Source organism: Oryctolagus cuniculus, chromosome 17, assembly GCF_051225735.1.
Source record: "Oryctolagus cuniculus isolate XC-2025 breed Fujian yellow rabbit chromosome 17, ASM5122573v1, whole genome shotgun sequence".
Lineage (NCBI taxonomy): Eukaryota > Metazoa > Chordata > Mammalia > Lagomorpha > Leporidae > Oryctolagus > Oryctolagus cuniculus.
The window spans coordinates 66505670-66528197 of NC_142883.1; the positions used below are offsets into that span (position 1 = coordinate 66505670).

Sequence of the window (22528 nt, forward strand, 5' to 3'; positions counted from 1 at the left end):
CCCCTCCCAGGCTCTGTGGGGAGCTGCTCCCCCTCCGAGGCTCTGGCTGTCACCCAGGGGCCGCTGACCCAGGGCTGGGATCCGCATTCCTCCGCCAGCCCCCGCAGGTCACTTCCCCCTCCCAGGCCTCTCCTCCTCTGCTAAAGCCTTCCAGTCTCAGGGAGGCAGAAACAGCGCAGTGCCCAGGCTCCGGGTCACCGTGACCAGTCGTCGGCTGGAGGAACACTGTACACGTGTGTGTGCACACATGTAAACATGTGTGTATGCACAGTGCATGCCTCTGGCTGCACTTGAGGCTGCCCTCGGCAGGTGCATGGGAGCCTCCATAGCCAGGGCTTCCCCTCCCTCGGCCACAGCGCTGGCCTTGAGCGCTGGCTCACATGCAGGTCCCACCACCATGTTGGAGGTGTGGCTTTTCACCTGTTGGGGCAGTGTGGTGTGACCGGCCCAGCACCCCCGACAGGGGTGGGAGGACCTGAGGAGAGGTCAGTGTGTGGCCACCACCCCGCAGCCCACTCGTTGCTCCCTGGGAAGAGAGACAGCCTACCGGCAGCCATGCTGTGGATCCTCCTGTGCTTGCCTTGGTGACCCCTTGGGGCCCTGCATCTGCTCTGTGAAATGGGGGCGGCTCAGGGCGCCCCAGTGCCCTGGTGGAGGGACTCGGGATAACTGGGAGGCACGTGCTTCTGGACTTGATGCACAGAGGTCAGAATCAGCAGTCCTGTGGGGGCACAGTCACTAGGTGACAGGGGTCAGTGGTTCTCCTTGGGGAAAGCCCCCTCCCCCCGCTTGCCCCCCAAGCCATAAACCCAGCCATCAGTCAGTCCTGCCCCAGGCTCCCCACTCACCTAGCTGCTGCCATCCGACCTGTTTGCTGTACAGTGGAGCCCCTTGCTGGCACACCCCCACCCCCGCAGCCTGAGCCCCCCATCAGCCATGCCTGGACCACAGCAGGAGCCTCTTCACTTCTGCACAGCAGACAGAAAAATCTCAAAGTGCAAACAGAACACAGCCTCCCCTGCTCCCAGCCAAAACATCCAGGTGAAGCCTTGCACCTGTGGCCCATGAGACTCCGGCTCTCTCCCCTGCCCCTGTCCAGCCTCGCTGTATGCCACCAACTCCATCTCATGGCCCCTGCCAGAGGGCAGGTCCCTCCCCCTGCCCCCATTGCTAGGCAACAGCTGCTCACTTCTGAGGTAGCAGCCAGGGCTGAGCAGCAGAGGCTGCAGCAGCAGGCTCCATTCCTCCAAGATATGTTGTGGAAGCTGCTCCGGAGTCACTAGGGAATTGCAGCCTCCAAGAGCGGGTCTGTCCAAGGTCACTGAGATGCAAGTTAACACAGCCCGGTGCCGCAGTACCAGAGCTGACAGGACCCTCAGAAAGCTGGCAGGCACCCAGCTCACAGGATGTTTCCTGAATTCCTGAGCCCAGGGCAGACATGGATAAGCGATGACCGTGCACTCCACCAAGCCCAGGGCAGACATGGCTAAGTGATGACCTTGGTTACACTCACTAGGCAAGAAGAGAAACTTTGATTTCAGATAAGGAGTAGGCTCTCATTTGTGCTAGAGAAATATTTAATTACCTTTTTAAAAGATTATTTATTTATTTGAGATAGTCACACACAGAGAGAAGGAGAGGGAGAGAGAGAGAGAGAGAGAGAGAGAGAGTCAGTCTTCTATCCGCTGGTTCACTCCCTAATTGGCCACAACAGCCGGAGCTGCACTGATCCGAAGCCAGGAGCCAGGAGTTTCTTCCAGGTCTCCCACGTGGGTGCAGGGGCCCAAGCACTTGGGCCATCTTCTACTGCTTTTGCAGGCCATAGCAGAGAGTTGGATTGGAAGTGGAGCAGCCAGGACTAGAACCGGCGCCCAAATGGGATGCCGGCACTGCAGGTGGCTGCTTTACCAACTCCACCACGGCTCCGGCCCCTCATTACTTGTTAATGGATCATTAAAAACACTTGCAAGTTGTCTCACTGTGTAATTTGAGAAAATGATAAAGTGTCTAGCTTATATGACACTATATAGGATGTGCAAGATCAAAATCACAGAGCTAGAGAAATTATGCTTTTCTATTTTATGTTCATAACATAAGGCAGTGTTCTGGACTTCAGGCTCTGAAAGAGAAAGAGCTAATAAGAGTCTTCACTGCAGCACGCAAATAAGCTGTCCTGAGGGGTGGCGAGGTGAGGAATGTTGGCAATTTGGCTGATTTTATTTCTTTTCTTGATGGCAGGATTGGATCATTGGGAGGCACTGTGTGAAGGAAAACATTGTAACTGCAAATCATGTATTTTTGAGAAACAGTGAAAAAAGAAAACCATTCAAATCATCATAGTTGCTATATCAACTTCTCTGTGCTATGGAACTCCAAAGTGTAATGACTGGGCCAAGTGAGCACAATGAATTAAGAAAAAGAAAAAAAAGCAAAAGAGGCCACACAAACAAGAGAAACACAATTTCCAGTGCTTCCTTGGTTATATGTAATCCATGCAGCATACATGTAATAAATGATTCTCTGGGTTTTTAAAGCCATATTTAAAATTACAGTAAATTCAATATGCCCAGAGATAATTATTCTTCCATAATGAATAATAATTGTTGTGTGCTGGTCTTACAGAGCCACTTTTCTTTAAAGAACTGATAATCTCTGTATTTCTATTATGCTTGTGTGTTTCTATTTGTGATTTTGTGTTTATCCTACTTTTTAAAAAAAGATTTATTTATTATTTGAAAGGCAGAGTTTTAGAGAGAGAGAGAGAGAGAGGTCTTCTATCCACTGGTTCACTCTCCAAATGGCCACAGTGGCAGGAGCAGGGCCAATCTGAAGCCAGGAGCATCTTCTGGGTCTCCCACACAGGTGCAGGGGCCCAAGGATGTGAGCCATCTTCCCCTGCTCTCCCAGTTCATTAGCAGAGAGCTGGATTGGAAGTGGAGCAGCCAGGACTCGAACTGGTGCCCACATGGGATGCTGGCACTATAGGTGGCAGCTTTACCTACTATGCCACAGTGCCGGTCCCTATCCTGTGGTTTTAAAAATGAAATGATAGGGCCGGTGCCATGGTGCACTAGGTTAATCCTCTGCTTGAGGCATTGGCATCCCATATCGGTGCTGGTTCTAGTCCCGGCTGCTCCTCTTCCAGTCCAGCTTTCTGCTATGGCCTGGGAAAGCTGTAGAAGCTGGCCCAGGTTCTTGGGCCCCTGCACTCGTGTGGGAGACCAGGGAGAAGCACCTGGCTCCTGGCTTCAGATCGGAGCAGCTCCAGCTGTAGCGGCCATTTGGGGAATGAACCAACGGAAGGAAGACCTTTCTCTTTCTCTCTCTCACTGTTTGTAATTCTACCTGTCAAATAAATAAATAAAAATCTTAAAAAAATGAAATGATGACATATGCCTGTTGATGCCATTCAAGTGTATCTGTGAGTCTAGAGAAAGCACCAGTGAATGTCAGCTGGGCCATTCACTCACTACCTGTGCCTTGGTCGGGTTACCTAAGTCCTTGGGCTTCCATGTCCTCATCTGTGAAATATGAAGATGACAATTACAGCCATTGGGAAACATATTCTGTAATTTATATAACACTGTGATTTTTAGAATGTCTCTGGATTCTGTGGAATTTTTTGCATCAAGGCATACAGTGGAGCAGGCATTTAACCAACAGGGAAGATGCCCATGTCTCATTTTGGCCTGCTTGATTTTGAAGCCCAGCTTTGGCTTCTGGTTCTGGGTTCTTGCTAATGTGCACCCTGGGAGGCGGCAATCCTGCTCTGGTTCCTGCCACCCACAGGGAGACCTGGATTGGGTTCCTGTCTCCTGACTTTGGCCATACCCAGTGCTCAGCCATTGTGGACATTTGGAAGAGTAAATTAGCAAATGGGAGCTCTCTTTGTCTCTCAAATTAAAAAAAAAGTACAGTAGTAAAAACCTGCCCCCTCCCCATCCCTAGCCTTAGCTTCCTTTGTAAGCATCCTTCTTCTCTCTCAGTGCTGTATGCACTGTTGGAGTCCGAAAAAGCCCACCGCCCGAGGAGCGACTCCAAGAGACTTTTCTCTCCTGCAACCAGCAAGGGGAAGCTTTATTGATTATCCAGCATGCTGGGGCTGTCTGATCATACAAGAGCAGAGCAGCTCCGAATAACCAAAGGTTAGGGTTTATAAAGGCAAAAACCACAAAACCGGGAAGGGGGGAATACACGGTTGCTATGCACGGTTGCTATACACAGTTGCTAAGATCAAAAGAGAGTACATAAAATCAAAAGAGAGTATATGGTTACTGGGGTCAACATAACCTAAAACCTAAGTGAAATTAATATTCATTATAATCTTGACAATACCAGTTACAATCTTACAATTAGCAATTAGGACTTGACATTAATGTAAGACACAGACAAATCACATTTTCATTATTACCCCAGGTAACCCAGGTGCAACCTTTCTACTTTTAAGCTTGAGCAATCATGCTAGGGGGTTTTTGTGCTCTGCCAAGGGTGATGTAGTGCACTGCTATTGTCCGACTATTTGAGATCATAGTTTCAGACCAGAGTCTCACGGTGGGGGGGTGCTTTCTCAGAATGGAGTCTCAAGTGCTCCAAAATGGAGTCCCTACTGTCAAGGTGCTGCTTCACTCTGTCTTATTTTCACAGCTGTACCAGGAAGGTTTAAACCTGTAAGCTTAAGCTTAACTTTTTACACCCGCACATATACAATTTTAACTCTTCAGGACCAATAAGGGGTCTGAAGGAGGAGAAACTTTGACCCTGCCACTCGCCCAGGAGCAATCTGTGCTGCACCTGTCCATGTGCACAGATCCTTAAAAAAAGTCTTTCTTTTTTTTTAAGATTTATTTTATTTATTTGAAAGACAGAGTTACAGAGAGAGGTAGAGACAGAGAGGTTGGTCTTCCATCCGCTGGTTCACTCCCCAGATGGCCACAATGGCCAGAGCTGCACCAATCTGAAGCCAGGAGCCAGGAGCTTCTTCCGGGTCTCCCAAGCGGGTGCAGAGGCCCTACAACTGGGGCAATCTTCTACTGCTATCCCAGGCCATAGCAGAGAGCTGGATTGGAAGAGGAGCATCCAGGACTGGAATCGGTGCCCATGTGGGATGCCGGTGCTTCAGGCCAGGGTGTTAACCCGCTGTGCCACAGCGCCGGACCCGAAAAAATGTCTTTCTTCATAAGTGATCTTCATGCTAACAGCTTGAAATGAATCTGATGTAAACAGCTTGTTGGATCACCAGAGCTGCAGCTTGGTCTGCAGATACAGTATTTACTGATGGTTTTGCAAACTGTTTTCACTGCTGAGGGTCTACATTCATGGCCTGCGTGGCCCAAGTGGGTCTTCATGCAGTGAGTTTACCCTCAGCTGTGACCACCTTGTAAGAGGGTGCAGCTCAGTCAAAGGCCTAGATGTTTGCTTGGAAGGTTAAATCTGACTTGCTCCTTGGATTTATTTGCAGGAAAATTGGCCTTTAAATACATCTATACTGGGACCGGTGCTGTGGCGTAGTGGGTAAAGCCACTGCCTGCAGAGACAGCATACCATATGAGCACCGGTTCGAGACCCGGCTGCTCCACTTCTGATCCAGCTCTCTGTTACGGCCTGGGAAAGCAGTAGAAGATGGCCCAAGTACTTGGGCTCCCATGTGGGAGACTGGGCTTCAGATCAGCACAGCTCCGGCCATTGCAGCCATCTAGAGACTGAACTAGCAGATGGAGGACCCCTCTCTCTCTCTGCCTCTGCCTTTCTGTGACTCTGCCTTTCAAATAAATAAATAAATCTTTAAAACAAAATGAGCATCATACTTGGGCAAGTGTTGTGCTACAGCATGTGAAGCTGCTGCCTGTGATGCTGGCATCCCGCATGGGTGCTGGCTTGAGTCCTGGCTGCTCTACCTCCAAGCCAGACCCCCTGTATTCTGCCTGGGAAAGCAGTGGAAGATTTTCCAAGTGCTTGGGCCCCGGCTACCCATGTGGAAAACCTGGATGAAGCTTCTGACTTTGGCCTGGCCCAGCCCCAGCCATTTCCCAGTAGGAAATGAACTAGTGCCTGGAAGATCTCTCTCTCTCTCTCTCTCTCTCTCTCTCTCTCTCTCCTTTTCAAATAAATAAATCTTTAAAAAAATCTCTGCATGGCACCATCATACTTTTTCTTTGTTATTTTTAATCTTCAATATTATGACTTCATAGACATTTTTCCCTCCATCTACTTGTAAGAAACATTTACAGGGAAATATCATGTGTTCCTTTTTGAATTCAAAGAGCAATTTTGCTATAGGTATCAAGTGGATGAAATATGAACTCCTGAGATTTATGACTAGAAGCAAGGTGTCTCAGAAAAATTTCTAATAAAGACATTTTAAATGGAAATTCATAATTCATTGTCCTAGGAAGACAGTGTTATTTCAATTTTAGATCATTGTGTTCTGGGTATTGAAATATTCTAGATGGGCTTCCAGGCACTCACTATAGGTTTTTATCTCTATCCATTTTTTGAAAAATTCATTTTATCTAAGAGAGAGAGAGAGAGAGAGAGAGAATCTCCCCTTTGTGGCTCCCTCTCCAAATGCCTGCAATGGTTGCAATGGCCAGGGTTGGGCCAGGCTAAAACCAGGAGCTGGGAATTCAATTCAGGTCTCCATGTCAGTAGCAGGGACCCAAGTACTGAAACCATGAACTGCTGTTCCCAGGGTGCATGTTAGCAGAAAATTGGCATTTGGAGTAAATTGGAGAGTCAAATGAGATCCTCTGATAAGAGTCTCCAGCAGTCTTAACTGCTGAACCAAGTGCTTATCTCCCTCTATGCTCTCCAATATTGTTTTCAAATGCCAGCAGTGGCCCACTTCTTCAAACTAGTACCTCTATAATGTGAGCCTCCATTCTTCTTAGATGAAGGGGCATCTGGTTTACCGAGTAGCCATTAGATGCTAGGTCTTCTTTAATCCGCGTAGTAATATCACCAGCAGGGTAATGATTGTCCTCATTATATGTGTGATACTTTCAAAGAACAAATTGATGATTTCACCTGACTTCTTTATTGCTTTTATAGTCTCTATTTCATTTATTTCAGCTCTAGTCTTCATATATATATATTTGCTTCTTCCTGTTGGCATTGGTTTAGCTTTTTCTTATTTGTTTTCTCTCTCTCTTTTTTCTAATTTTTTAAGTTGTAAAGTTAGGTTGTTGATTTGAGAACTTTATTATTTTTTAACGTGTTTTTACCTTTAACTTTCTCCTTTAGTGTTGCTTGTGCTATTCCCGCATGTTTTGGTATGTTTTGTTTTTATTCTATTCATTTCCCAGTATTTTCTCATTTCCTTTGTGATTTTTTCCTTGACACACTGGTTTGTTTCAGAAGTGCATATGATCTTCACAATTTTGTGGATTTCTCTGTTTCCCTACCGTTATTGATTTCTAACTTCATCTTATTGTGGGGGAAAAATTGCTTTGTATGATATCTATCTATTTAAATTGATTGAGACTTAATTTGTGACCTGACATTTGACATATCCTGGAAAATGTCCCTTGTGTACTTTTTTTTAAAAAAAGATTAATTTTATTTATTTGAAAGAGATACAGAGAGGGAGAGAGAGACAGAGAGACAAAGAGAGTTAGTCTTCTATCTGCTGGTTCTGCTGGTTCACTCCCCAAATGGCTACAACATCCAGAGCTGGACCAATCTGAAGCCAGGAGCCAGGAGCTTCCACTGTGTCTCCCACATTGGTGCAGGAGCCCAAGCACTTGGGCCATGCTCTGGTGCTTTCCAAGGTACACTAGCAGGAAACTGGATTGGATAGCAGCCTGGGCTTGAACCGGCTCCCATATGGAATGCTGGCACTGCAGGCTGGGGTTTTAAGCTGCTGCGCCACAGTGCTGGCTCCCCCTGGTGTACTCAAGAAGAATGTTGTGTTGTTCTTGGGTCAAGTGTTCCACATGTGTCTGCCATTTCAAGTTGATTTAAGTCTTCTATTTCCTTACTTATCTTCTGTATGGTTATTTTATTCACTACTTACAATATAATATTGAAATGTCCAACTATATTCATATACTTTGATGGTATTGTTAAAAATGTGTTAATAACTGTTATATCTTTTTGCTATAGTGAATATTTTATTAATTTTTAATGTCCTTTGTTGCTTGTAAATTTTTTAGATTTAAATTCTAGCTTGTCTGATATGCTCCTCTTCCTTTTTTAATTTTTTTTAAATTTTTTTTATTTTTGACAGGCAGAGTGGACAGTGAGAGAGAGACAGAGAGAAAGGTCTTCCTATTTGCCATTGGTTCACCCTCCAATGGCCACAGCACCGCAATGGCTGCCGCGACCGGAGTGCTGCGGCCGGTGCATCGCACTGATCCGAAGGCAGGAGCCAGGTGCTTTTCCTGGTCTCCCATGCAGGTGCAGGGCCCAAGGACTTGGGCCATCCTCCACTGCACTCCGGGGCCACAGCAGAGAGCTGGCCTGGAAGAGGGGCAACCGGGACAGAATCCAGTGCCCTGACCAGGACTAGAACCCGGTGTGCCGGTGCCGCAAGGTGGAGGATTAGCCTAGTGAGCCATGGTGCCGGCCCTTCTTGTCTGATATGAATACAGCCATCCACACTCTCTTTTGGTTGCTATTTATATGGAAGTTCTTTTTCCTGCTTTGTTCTTGAAATCTCTTGTGTCTTTCTATCTAAAGTTAGTCTCCAGTGGGTAGTGTGTAGGGGGATCATATTTTTTTATTTATTTTTTCAATCTCTGTCATTTAATTAGATCAAGCAAACACATATGGAGGAATATGAGAGAACATGTGGTACTTGTCTTTCTGGGTCAGGTTATTTCACTCTACATAGTGTCTTCCAGTCGCATCCATTTTGATGCCAATGGCAGAATTTCATTCTGTTTTCTGGCTGAATAATATTCCACTGTCATATGTACACTTTCTTTATCCATTCATCTGGTGATGTGTTCCTTGTTGATTCCATATTTTGCCTATTGTGAATAGTGCTGCTATAAACACAATGGTGCAGATATCTCTTTGATACAACATGTTCACATTTTCGGGTATATATCTTGTAGCCAAGTGCTGGATCATATGGCAAGTCTATTTCTAGCTTTTAGAGAAATCTCCGTGTTGTTTTCCACAGTGCCTGCACTAATTTATATTCCCACCAGTAGTGTATGAGTTCCCCCTTCTCCACATCCTCACAATCCTTTGTCTCTATGTCTCTTGGATAATAGCCATACTGACAGAGATTAGGTATATCTTGCAGTTTGCATTTGCATTTCCCTAAAAGCTAGTGATGTTGAATTTTTTTTTCAAATATTTGTTGGCCAATTGTATTTCTTCTTTTGAGAACTCTGTACTGAAGTCTCTTGCCCATTTCTCAACTGAATTATTACTTTTTTGTTGTTGCTGCTGTTTCTGAATTTTTTGAGCTGCTGATATATTCTAGATATTAATCTTTTGTCTGATAGGTAACTTGCAAATATTTTTCCCATTCTATTGGATGTCTTTTCACGCTATTCATTGTTTACTTTTCTATGCAGAAGCTTCTGAGTTTGATATAATCCCTTTTTTTCTATGTTTTCTTCTGTTTTTTCATTTTTTGTTTTTGCCTGTGCTTTGGGAGTCTTATACAAGAAGTCATAATCTACATCAATGTCTTGTAGCACTTTCAACTGCATTTTCTTCCAGCAATTTCATAGGCTCAGGTCTTAAATGTAGGTCTTTGATTCATCTTGAGTTGATTTTTGTATACAATGAGAAATACGGATCTAATTTAATTCTTCCACATATATACATTCAGTTTTGCCAGCACAATTTTTTGAAGAGATCATCTTTTTTCCAGTGTATAGTCTGGCCACTTTTATCAAAAATCATTTGGTCATATATACCTAGATTAATTGTTGGGCTCTTTATTCTGTTCCATTGATTTATGTGTCACTTTTTATGCCAGTACCAAGATGCTTTAATTACCATATCATACTGATTGAGGAAAAGCTGAAGGCATTTCCCCTCAGATTTGGAACAAGACAAGAATGTTCATTTTCACAACTCTTTTTCAGTATAGTACTGGAAGTATTAGCAAGAGCAGTTATGGAGGAGAAAGAAATAAAGGACATCAAAATGGAAAGGAAGAAATAAAAACATTCAAGTTTACAGATTTCCTGACGTTGTACATGGCAAAAACCTAAACATTCCACCAAAAAGCTGCTAGAACTGATAAACCAGTCCAGAAAGTTGTAGATTACAAAATAAATATACAAAAATCAGTAGCATTTTTATATACTAATGATGAACTCAAAGAAAGAGAAATCATGAACAAATCCCTTTCACTATAGCCACACACAAAAAATCAAATACTTAGGAATAAATTTAATCAAAGAAGGTGAAAATCTCTACAACTGTTAAAAACATTGATGAGGGGCACCGGATTCTGTCCCGATTGACCCTCTTCCAGGCCAGCTCTCTGCTGTGGCCAGGGAGTGCAGTGGAGGATGGCCCAAGTCCTTGGGCCCTGCACCCGCATGGGAGACCAGGAGAAGCACCTGGCTCCTGCCATCAGATCAGCGCGGTGCGCCACCCGCAGCGGCCATTGGAGGGTGAACCAATGGCAAAGGAAGACCTTTCTCTCTGTCTCTCTCTCTCACTGTCCACTCTGCCTGTCAAAAAACACATTGATGAAATAAATCATCAAGGACACAAAAAATGGAATGCTACTCTTTGCTCATGAATTAGGAGACTCAATATCATTAAAATATCTATCCTACCTAAAGGAATCTGCAGATTCCATGCAATCTCTATCAAAGTACCACTGAAATTCTTTACAGAATCAGAATAAAAAATCCTAAAATTCATTTGGAGTCACAAAAGACTCAGAATAGCCCAAGCAATCATGAGAAAAAAATATCAAACTGGTAGCATCACAATACAAAAAGCACATGTTTATACATTAGGTGCCTAAAAATGTAAATTAATAATTCTTCTAAATTTAGTAGTCTCTTAAATTATGTAGAAAACAAAAGATGGAGTTGTGAACCATTGTTATAATAGCATTAGCTTTGATAAGTGCCATCTATGTGCCTTTCCTGAGATCTTCATTTCTTACCCTATGGGACTCCCTTTAGAATTTTTTTTTTTTGACAGGCAGAGTGGACAGTGAGAGAGACAGAGAGAAAGGTCTTCCTTTTGCCGTTGGTTCACCCTCCAGTGGCTGCCGCGGCTGGCGTGCTGCGGCCGATGCACTGTGCTGATCCGATGGCAGGAGCCAGGTGCCTATCCTGGTCTCCCATGGGGTGCAGGGCCCAAGCACTTGGGCCATCCTCCACTGCACTCCCGGGCCACAGCAGAGAGCTGGCATGGAAGAGGGGCAACCGGGACAGAATCTGGTGTCCCGACCGGGACTAGAACCCGATGTGCTGGTGCCGCAGGCGGAGGATTAGCCTAGTGAGCCACGGCGCCAGCCTGTTTATTGATATTGGTATTTTTGTTCACATATCATTTGCTTGATTTTCTCTGCATATTCCTTTAGTTCTCAGAATATCTTTAAGACAGTTATTTAAAAGTCTTTGTCTAGTATGTCTGGCACTAGATCTTTTTTAGGGTCTGTTTCTATTTGCTTTATGTATGTGTGTGTACATGTGTGTGTAAATTGCTGTTATAAATATATATATAAATTATTATATATATTTTGTTTTTATATTAATACTATATATCTATGTATCTATCTATCTATGTATATTAAGGGACCATATTTTCCTGCTTCTTTGATGCATCATGATTTGTGCTGGGTTAAATGATGTAGTAACTCTGGAACTCAGATGATCTCCCTTCTCCAGGGCTTGCTTCATCTTCCCCCATCTACCTGCTCCTGTCAAGTGTGTGCAAGCTACTTCAGGAACGCAGTGCAGTTGCTTGCCATGGGACTGACTGTGAAGCATGGGCAGCTGCTACCATGCTAAGACTGAAACTATCCACAGCTCACCATCCAAACCTGCTGCAGTAGACTCCTGAGTGCCAAAACAGATCCATCAGATTCCTCCAGTATAAATGATGTGTAGGTAGGCAGAGATTTCTCTTGTTCTTCCTACTCTGCTGTCTTCCCAGAATCCTCTGTCCCATTGATTTTTCTAACATTTCAATTTGATGTATTTTCAGCCTTACAGCAAAGCTACAATAGTATGAGAAACTCCCCCCATACTGTCTTAATTCATTTTTGCTCATATAACAGAATATCTGAGACTGGATAATTTATTTGAAATATTTGCTTCTCAGGGCTGCACTGTGGCATAGCAGGTAAAGCTGCCGCCTGCAGTGCTGGCATCCCATATGGGGTGCCAGTTCAAGTCCCGGCTGCTCCACTTCTGATCCAGCTCTCTGCTATGGCCTGGGAAAGCAGTGGAAGATGGCCCAAGTCCTTGGGCCCTGCACCCACATGGGAGACCCTGAAGAAGCTCCTGGCTCCTGGTTTCAGATCAGCCCAGCTCTGGCCATTGTGGCCAACTGGGGAATGAACCAGTGGATGGAAGACCTTTCTCTCTCTCTATCTCTGTCTCTGTCTCTCTGTAACTCTGCCTTTCAAATAAATACTGGGGTACCCCAGAGATTGGCACTGGCATCTGGTGGGGGCCTTCTTATGGCATGGTGACGTGGCAGAGAGCATTCCATGGTGACAGGGCTACTAATGCCATCATGGAGCCTCACACTCCTGATCTCATTAATCTCAAACACCTTCCTAAAGTGCCAATTCTAACTGCCATTAACATATAAAATTGGAGATTAAATATCGAACATGTGAATTTTAGGGGATACGCATAAATCATAGCATGCATTTTGTTTGGATTCATCAATTGTTTATATTTGCATTTTATGTATTACCTCCCCACATATGTTATATTTTATGAATATTTTGAAAGTGAATCGGGGATACCATGCCTTCAACATTTTAGGATATACTCATATTTCCTGTGAAAAAGAACACTCTTTTATAAAACCTCAGGACATGGATCAAAATCAGAAATTTAACGTTGGGGCCAACATTGTGGTGCAGCAAGTAAAGTCACCAACTATGACAATGGCATCCCATATGGGTGCCAGTTTGAGTCTCGGCTGCTCCACTTCCAGTCCAGCTCCCTGCTAATGGCCTGGGAAAAGCAGCAGAAGATGGTCCAAGGGCTTGGGCCTCTGCACCAACATGGGAGCCTGCAAGGATCTCCCAGCTTTGGTCTAGCCTGGCCCTGGCTATGTGGCTCTCTGGTGAGTTAACTGGTGCATGGAAGATCTCTCTTTGTCTCTGCCTCTGTCTCTCTCCATCTCTCTGTCTCTGTGTGGAACTCTGGCATTCAAATAAGTAAATAAATATTTTTTAAAAAGAAATTTAACATTGATAAAATGGTATCCTTGTTTTAATTTTATTTACTTATTTGGAAGGCAAAATGGTAGAAAGATCTTTCATCTGTTGTGCCTGCAACAGCCTGGACTGAGCCAGGTTGAAGCCAAGAGCCAGGAACTCCATCCAGTTCTGTGTGAGTAGCAGGAACCCAAGCACTTGGGCCATCTTCTGCTGCCTCCCAGAACATACATTTGCAAGAAATGGTTGGAAACAGAAGTGGGACTTGAAGCCAGGACTCCAGTATGAAATGTGGGCATTCCAAGTGGTGGCTTAACCCATTGTGCCACAAACACCCACTCTGAAAAATGGCTTCCTAATCCAAAATTTACACTGACATTTCATCAATTGACTAATATTTGTCTTTGCAGCAATTTCTTCCACATTTAAGCATCCAGTACAGAATCATGCAGAGCATTTTATTTATTTATTTATTTTTTGACAGGCAGAGTGGACAGTGAGAGAGACAGAGAGAAAGGTCTTCCTTTGCCATAGGTTCACCCTCCAATGGCCGCCACGGCCGGCGCACTGTGGCCGGCGCACTGCGCTGATCCAAAAGCAGGAGCCAGGTACTTCTCCTGGTCTCCCATGGGGTGCAGGGCCCAAGCACTTGGGCCATCCTCCACTGCACTTCCCTGGCCACAGCAGAGAGCTGGCCTGGAAGAGGGGCAAGTGGGACAGAATCCGGCGCCCCGACCGGGACTAGAACCCGGTGTGCTGGCGCCGCAAGGCGGAGGATTAGCCTAGTGAGCCGTGGCACCGGCCACATGCAGAGCATTTTAACATGCAAGATTGCTATGATTTCTTTATGAATTAACCTGTTTAAATTAGGTAACATCCCTTGTGAATGTGTGTGTGTGTATAAATTGATTGGTTTTCAAAGATTTTTATGTATTTTGGATACAAATTCTTTGGCAAAAATGTGTAGTAAAATTTTTTTCTGGTGTGCAGCATGATATATTTTTTTCAAGATTTATTTTATTTATTTGAAAGACAGAGTTATAGAGAGGTAGAGACACAGAGAGAGGGGGCGGGGAGAGAAAGGGAGAGAGAGAGAGAGACCTTCCATCCTTTGGTTCACTCTCCAAATAGCCGCAATAGCTGGAGCTGAGCTGATCTAAAGCCAGGAGCCAGGAGCTTTTTCCAGGTCTCCCACGTGGGTGCAGGGGCCCAAGGACTTGGGCCATCCTCCAATACCTTCCCAGGTACATTAGCAGGGAACAGAATTGGAAATAGAGCAGCTGGGACTTGAACCAGTGCCCATATGGGATGCCTGCGCTGCAGGCCGGGGCTTTAACCAACTGTTCCACAGCACTGGCCTGATATTTATTTTTAATTTTGATGAAGTCCAATTTAACATTATTTTTATTTTATCATTTTTACTTGCTATATCTCAAGAAACTTCTGCCTATCTCCATGTGTTGAACATATTCTCTTATTTTTCTTTTAGCAACTTTATGAGTAAAAATTCTATAGGTATAGATTTTTAGCTTATATTGAAATCTACAATTCATCTCAAACTATTTTTGAAGGTGTTAAAGGTTAATTTTTTCATAGGAATACACATATATTTAATAAAGCAATGTTCATGAAAACTTTATGGAAAATGGAATGAAAAGGTAAGTGGATTTAGGTGCTAAAGAATTTGAAATCCATGCATAGTTTTTCCATAATATACATTTTCCATAAACTTTCTGAAGATTCTTTATAAATATCAACAGTATTTGTTAAAAAGCATTTTCTTAGCCTATTGGATTCCTTTGGCTCTTTGGTGAAAATGAGATGACCATAAAAATTTGGGTCTATTTCTGTGTTCTCTCTTCTTTTATAATTATCTATTGATTTCTAGTCTCTCTTTATGCCAGTATTGCAGTCTTTTTTTTTTTTTTGACAGGCAGAGTGGATAGTGAGAGAGAGAGACAGAGAGAAAGGTCTTCCTTTGCCGTTGGTTCACTCTCCAATGGCCGCCGCGGCCGGCGTGCTGCGACCAGCGCACCGCGCTGATCCGATGGCAGGAGCCAGGAGCTTTTCCTGGTCTCCCATGGGGTGCAGGGCCCAAGCACTTGGGCCATCCTCCACTGCACTCCCTGGCCACAGCAGAGAGCTGGCCTGGAAGAGGGGCAACCGGGACAGAATCCGGCGCCCCGACCGGGACTAGAACCCCGTGTGCCTGCACCGCTAGGCAGAGGATTAGCCTAGTGAGCCGCAGCGCCGGCTGGTATTGCAGTCTTTTTTAAGATTTATTTATTTGAAAGGTAGCATGACAGAGAGAGACTGGGGACACAGAGAGATCTTTCGTATGCTGGTTCATTCCCCAGATGGTTACAGCAGCCTGGATTGGGCCAGCCCACAGCCAGGAGCCTGAAACTCCACTCAGATCTTTCACATGGGTGGTAGAGGCCCAGGTACTCGGGTCATCTTCTCCTGCCTTCCCAGGCACATTGGTGGGAGATCGAATTGGAAGCAGAGCAGCTGAAACTCAAGCTGGCATTCTGATAGGGGAATCCTAGGTTGCCAGCACTGTGCCAAAAGGCTGGCCCCACAGTATTGAGTCTTTCTTTTTTTTTTTTTTTGGACAGGCAGAGTGGACAGTGAGAGAGAGGAAGACAGAAAGAGGTCTTCCTTTTTGCCGTTGGTTCACTCTCCAATGGCCGCCACGGCCGGCGCGCTGCGGCCGGCACATTGCGCTGATCCGAAGCCAGGAGCCAGGTACTTATCCTGGTCTCCCATGTGGGTGCAGGGCCCAAGCACTTGGGCCATCCTCCACTACACTCCCGGGCCACAGCAGAGAGCTGGCCTGGAAGAGGGGCAAGTGGGACAGAATCCGGCGCCCCGACCGGGACTAGAACCCGGTGTGCTGGTGCCGCAAGGCGGAGGATTAGCCTATTGAGCCACGGCGCCGGCCAGTATTGAGTCTTGATTACAATACTTCCAGTAAGATTTATTCAGAAACATTAAGTCCTCCAACTCTATCCTACCCTTTCAATCTGGTGTTGGGTATTCTAAATCCTTTGCTTTTTTCATATAAATTTTACAGAGTGCTTATCACTCCACCAAGCCCAGGGCAGACATGGCTGAACGTTTTCTTGTCTGCTCCAACCCTCGCTTCACTGAAGCAGAGACAAAAGCCCTGGGAGAGATGTTGGGATTGAGATGTGAGTCAGTCAACCCTGAGGCTTAGCTCTGGGTTGTCCTGCGTAGCTGTACACAGGCAGGCTGGCTTTGGTGACATGAGCCCTGCCCCTGAAAGTGAAGTGGGGGCATGGGGGCAGGCACCACAGATTCTCCCTGCATCCCCTGCGCATGGAAGCCCCAGCCCCAGAACACCTGCCTCGGTTCCTACTCAGCCATTCCCAGGGTCTCTGCATTCCTGGGCAGGTGTTTGCCCTGAACAGCTTCATCCTGTGGCAAGAGGGAAAGGTGGTGGCTGGTGGGAGGACAGGTCCCAGCAAGAGCGGGAAGGAGTCGGCACCACCTGGCCACAGCGGGGTGCGCTGGCTGTGAGGTCCCAGTCTGCATCCTGCTCACCCTCTCTGTCTCCCTTCCACCGCCCTCCTCCAGCTCTGCCTCCCTGCTTTTGCTAGGGGAATGCAGCCATGGCCCATGCACTGAGCCTCCCTCTCTCACCTCCTCCTCCCGGCACCCACCTGGCCCTGCCGCCAGGCTCCTGTAGTCTGCCCAGTGGGTAGGAGCCCCTGCAGACAGGGTTGTGGCTTAGGTGGCTCCGTTCACCCAGAGCGCACACTTGGTGCTTTGGTGAAGGACCTGGAGCTGGTGCTCAGTGTTACTGCATGAACAGATGAACAAGTGAATGAAAGTGAAGGAGTGAACAGACAGCCCCATGCCTGCTGGATCCCCTGAAAGACGGCAGGGTGGTAGTGGTGCAGGCATGGAACCCCACAGCCCCGTGCTTGCTGGATCCCCTGAAAGACGGCAGGGTGGTGGGGGGGCAGGCATGGAACCCCACAGCCCCGTGCCTGCTGATCCCCTGAAAGACGGCAGAGTGGTGGTGGTGCAGGCATAGAACCCCACAGCCCTGTGCTTGCTGATCCCCTGAAAGATGGCAGAGTGGTGGTGGTGCAGGCATGGGACCCCACAGCCCCGTGCCTGCTGATCCCCTGAAAGATGGCAGGGTGGTGGTGGTGCAGGCATGGAACCCCACAGCCCCGTGCCTGCTGATCCCCTGAAATACGGCAGAGTGGTAGTAGTGCAGGCATGGAACCCCACAGCCCCGTGCCTGCTGATCCCCTGAAAGACCGCAGGGTGGTGGTGGTGCAGGCATGGGACCCCACAGCCTGTGCCTGCTGGATTCCCTGAAAGATGGCAGGGTAGTGGTTGTGCAGGCATGGGACCCAGAACAAGGAGGCGGAGTCAGTTGCTGGCTGACTGCAGGCTGGGGCTGCCCTTCCATGCCAGGCCTTAGGCTGCTAACCTGCCCAGGGAGGAGGTGCTACAGCTTAGAGCCCCTGTGTGTGCTTCACTGTGCCTGGGCACCAGCCCCCTGCAGCTGATGGGGGGAGAGGAGGGGCAGGGGGACTGGGGGACTGGGTCCGGAAGGGTGCACAGTGCTGTGTGCCTGGAGGGCCCACCACACCCCAGATCCCAAGTCCTCAGCATGCTGCGCCCCTTCCTCAGATGGAATCGGCCAGCCAAGCTGGGCCTCAGCCCCGTGGTCGCAGCAGCAGCTGTGAAAGCATCCGCGCAGTGCCGGCACCTGGCTGGTTGGCTGACACCTGAGGCCACCTGCTGGGCTGGACCCAGGACCTCTCACTAGGCTGGGGCCCAGGACACAGATTACCCTGGGCTCCCAAGATGCCTGCCCTTTTGTTCCCTGAATTCCCAGAGGACACTGGATGGACAGACATGTGGTCCTGGTTACAAGGAACCCCCCATAACCCTGAATTCATCGTCCACACCCATAGGGGACTGCATCTCCTCTAAAGTGTCTCCAGACTCCCGTCTCCCTGCCCACCCAGCCTTCCATGCTGGGGCACCTCCACCGAGACCAGAGGGGAAACCTGGCCCCAGCTGGAGCCCTCGTGGAAGTGCTGTGTGACCTGGGAAAGCCAGAGCTGCCCACTCCCCATCTTCCTTGGGGAATTGGCTCTCATGGCCATCCTTCTGTCCACCAAAAACACTTTAGAAGGTGCGCCAAGCTCCTGGTACACAGCAGGCATTTAATCAGTGTCAGGTGATGTCACAGTGGGCTTCTAGTGCCTCTCGTGGGCAGTGGGCGGAGGGCGGAGAATGCCAGCAACTTCCAGGCCACTCAGCAAAGCTGCTCCTTGTTCCTGCTCAGACAGACATGCGGGAATCCCTCCGGCAGCTCTCCTTGGCTGTGGCCCAGAGTGCCAGGCCTGTGCCTCCACCCCCACCCCACCGAGGCAAAAGGGCAGAGGAGGAAGGATGGCCCCAGTGTCCTGGCCCCTTGGGGGCATGGGCACAAGCTCACTCCCCCAGTCTGATGTGGGGGGCGGAGGGAGGCAGAGCCTGAGGGTGGCTTAGAGCCCCAGAGTAGGTTGGTCAGTGCTGCCCCTCTTTGCTGCCCTCTCCCCTCTGCAGCCTAACTCTCCAGCAGGGAGACAGAGGCCTGGGCAGCCAGGTGAGGTTCTGCCCCCGCATCTAGGCTGTGGGCCAAGTGCAATCGGCTTCCTTGTCTTCCCCAGCCTCTGTCTCTCGTCCACCCACAAGGTGGTTCTTCAGGGAGAAGCTGCCAGCCCCGCCCTTACCAGGTGCGTGCAATCTTACTCTCGGGGAGCAGAGGTCTTGGGGCCAGGCCCAGGCTGGAAGCCTGGCTCTGCCCTTCCCAGCCGTGGGACTCCGCTGTGCCTCTGTGTCCCCGCCTGTGACATGGGTGCCTCCCAGGCCAGCTGTGAGGACCAGGGACGTTGATGTCAGCAGAGCTGGGCACAGAGGGCGCACCTGGCCCTCTGAAAACAGCAACCTGGGGAACGGGAGCCAGGTGTTTTTGATTAAGAACTTGGACTGCATGCAAGGTGCAGGGATCTGGCTGGGAGGAAGACGCAGCAGCGCCAGGTCCCAGGGCTCACTCTGCTTAGCACCCTGAGGGGGACGCCTGCTTAGTCCAATCCCTCTGATTGCAAGCAGCTCTCCTGCCACAGCTGCTTGTAATCAAGCTGTCGAGGCCATGGGAAGGTGAGCACCTTTTCCCTCCAGCCCGAGAGTTAGGGCTCTGCTGACACCCAGCCTGGGGGCAGAAAGGCCAGGAGGGGTCCACAGGGCCGGCCCCCAGGGCCTCCAGGCTCCCCAGCCCCCCAGTGCTGCAAACACATCCAGTACCCAACCCAGGCAGTGACCTGAGCCAGCCGCTGGCCTCAAGCGGCTGAGCTGGAAACTTGCGGAAACTCCCCCGGCGGCGGGGGTGGGGGGAGCCAGGTAACTTGGGGTCAGAGGTGTTCTGGAGGTAATTAGACCCGGCCTCTGGAGCCAGCTGTGTAGCTGACCATCATCCCTGGCTGCTTGTGTGTCAGCTTTCTCACCTGCAGAGTGGAAGCCATCCCCGCAGCAGCGAGGACCCCACAGGGCAGTCGGGAGGGCAAAGGAGAGGGGCATGCCCAGGAACTGCTGTCCAGAGGGAGAGGCCTGCCAGCGGCCGGCAGCACAGAGGAGCTGGGTGCCCAGGCAGTGACCTCATGGAGGCCAAGATCAACAGCAGGGTTTTTGTTGTCATTTAAGATTCATTTATTTCAAAGGCACAGGGAGGGAGAGAGATCTTCCATCCATTGGTTCACTCCCCAAATGGCTGCAATGGCCAGCACTGGACCAGGCCGGAGCCAGGAGCTAGCTGGGTCACCTTTCACTGTTTTCCCAGGCCATTGGTAGGGAACTGGATCAGAAGTGGATCGACAGGGACTCAAACCAGTGTCCGTATGGGATGCTGGTGTCGCAGGTGGGGGCTACAGCTGCTATGCTGCAGCACCTCGGCTGACAGCTCTGCCCCTGACTCATGCCCATGACCCCTCTGTCTGATCTGCCAGCACTCTGTGCTCTCTTACTCTGTGCCCACAGCTTGCACTGAAGCCTGCGCCAAGTGTGCCTAGGACAGTGCCAGGGGTGCCATAGGAGCTCTCAGGGCTCTTAGGCAAGTGCACCCCAGAAGTCGGGAAGTAAGGACCCCAGTTGCAGGTTGCAGAGCTGATGGGCAATCCTGGCAGGCCTCTGTGCCACCCTCAGAGGTCCCAGCAGATTTGAGTCCCTGGTGCCACAGTGGCAACCTTGGCCACGACCCTTGTATCAGCTGCCCTCCTTCCTCATCTCACACTTCCTGCCCTCTCTGGCCACCACCTTTCACACAAAGCAAGTCCTGGCCTCCCATTCTGATGTCAGGGGCCTGAGCTGGGCTCAGGGCTCTGAGTTCCAGGCCTGGCCCTGCCTCCTCCACACAGAGTGACCTTGCACGGGTCCATGTTCCTGCCCCTCCACACAGTGACCTTGCATGGGTCCATGTGCCTGCCCCTCCACATAGTGACCTTGCATGGGTCCATGTGCCTGCCCCTCCACACAGAGTGACCTTGCACGGGTCCATGTGTCTGCCCCTCCACACAGAGTGACCTTGCACAGGTCCATGTGCCTGCCCCTCCACATAGTGACCTTGCACGGGTCCATGTGTCTGCCCCTCCACACAGAGTGACCTTGCATGGGTCCATGTGCCTGCCCCTCCACACAGAGTGACCTTGCACGGGTCCATGTTCCTGCCCCTCCACACAGTGACCTTGCATGGGTCCATGTGTCTGCCCCTCCACACAGAGTGACCTTGCACAGGTCCATGTGCCTGCCCCTCCACATAGTGACCTTGCACGTGTCCATGTGTCTGCCCCTCCACACAGAGTGACCTTGCACGGGTCCGTGTGCCTGCCCCTCCACATAGTGACCTTGCACGGGTCCATGTGCCTGCCCCTCCACACAGAGTGACCTTGCACGGGTCCGTGTGCCTGCCCCTCCACACAGAGTGACCTTGCATGGGTCCATGTGCCTGCCCCTCCACACAGAGTGACCTTGCACGGGTCCGTGTGTCTGCCCCTCCACACATAGTGACCTTGCACAGGTCCATGTGCCTGCCCCTCCACACAGAGCGACCTTGCACAGGTCCATGTGTCTGCCCCTCCACACATAGTGACCTTGCACGGGTCCACGTGCCTGCCCCTCTGGGCCCTGGGTCCTTCATGTGCTCTGGCATAGCTGGGGCTCTGTGACTGGGGCATAGGTGATGAGGGATGGTGTGTGGACATTGCTTGGGTGAGCCTCACCTCCCCTGACCTCAGCCACACCCCTCCCTCCTGCTCCGTGACCCCCCCTCTCCTGCCTTCTTCTTCCCCAGAGGGGCCCAGGAGTGTGTGTCCACATGCATGTGCATTGGATGCCAAGTGCACACGTGCACATGCTTTGCTCACCTTCCAGGCTGCAGCCAGATGTGGCCATGGGCCTCTCGTGTAATGCAGACACAGTGACACAGGGGCACAGGGACACCAGGGGCCTGGGGCCTGCAGGGAGCAACCCAGGCCACGTTTCCCTCCCAGAGAGGCTCACAGACAATCTCAGGCACGTGATGCATGGAGGAAGATGTCGCTCCCCCTCTTCGTGGAGGAACGACACAGGACCCTGCGCTGTTCTTTCGTCTGCTCGGCCCTCCCCGGGTTTGCTGCTGGTTCTTCCCGGATTGGCTACTATCCCTTCCACCTCCGTGGAAGGGCAGTTCCCCCTGGCCACATTCCCCACTTCCGCAGGGGAGCGGCACACTGCCGGCCGGCTCTCTCGGGGGCTGCACAGGTGTTCCCCTTAGGTGTTCCCCTTAGGTGTTCCCCTAAGATGTTCCTGGTGCATGCCGTCTCTCTCCTCCTTTATAGTCCTCCTCCGCCAATCCTAACTCGGCTGCCCACACGCCGAGTACGCTGCTCTCCTCCAATCAGGAGCAAGTTCTACAGTTTATTGGCTGAACTGGAGGCAGCTGTGTAGAAGCTGTTTTCTTCTCTCCCAGCGCCATATTGTGGGAGAGCAGATGCATAGAATAAGTCTTAATTCCAGTAACTTAGTCTAGTCCGAATTGCTCCCCACAGAAGACAGGAAGTCAGATCCTGGAAGTGATTGGCAGACACCTCCTCTGGTGTCAGCCCACCTTAGAGACCAGGGGTGGGGTGCAGG

The 22528-nt window shown here is 49.3% G+C and overlaps 1 non-coding gene across 1 annotated transcript in view; it reads right to left on the reverse strand.

The window, feature by feature from the left end:
- LOC100347036 (uncharacterized) overlaps positions 1-22528 on the reverse strand; it is an 876288-nt gene that overhangs the window by 277512 nt on the left and 576248 nt on the right. The gene's annotated exons all lie outside the window — the stretch shown is intronic.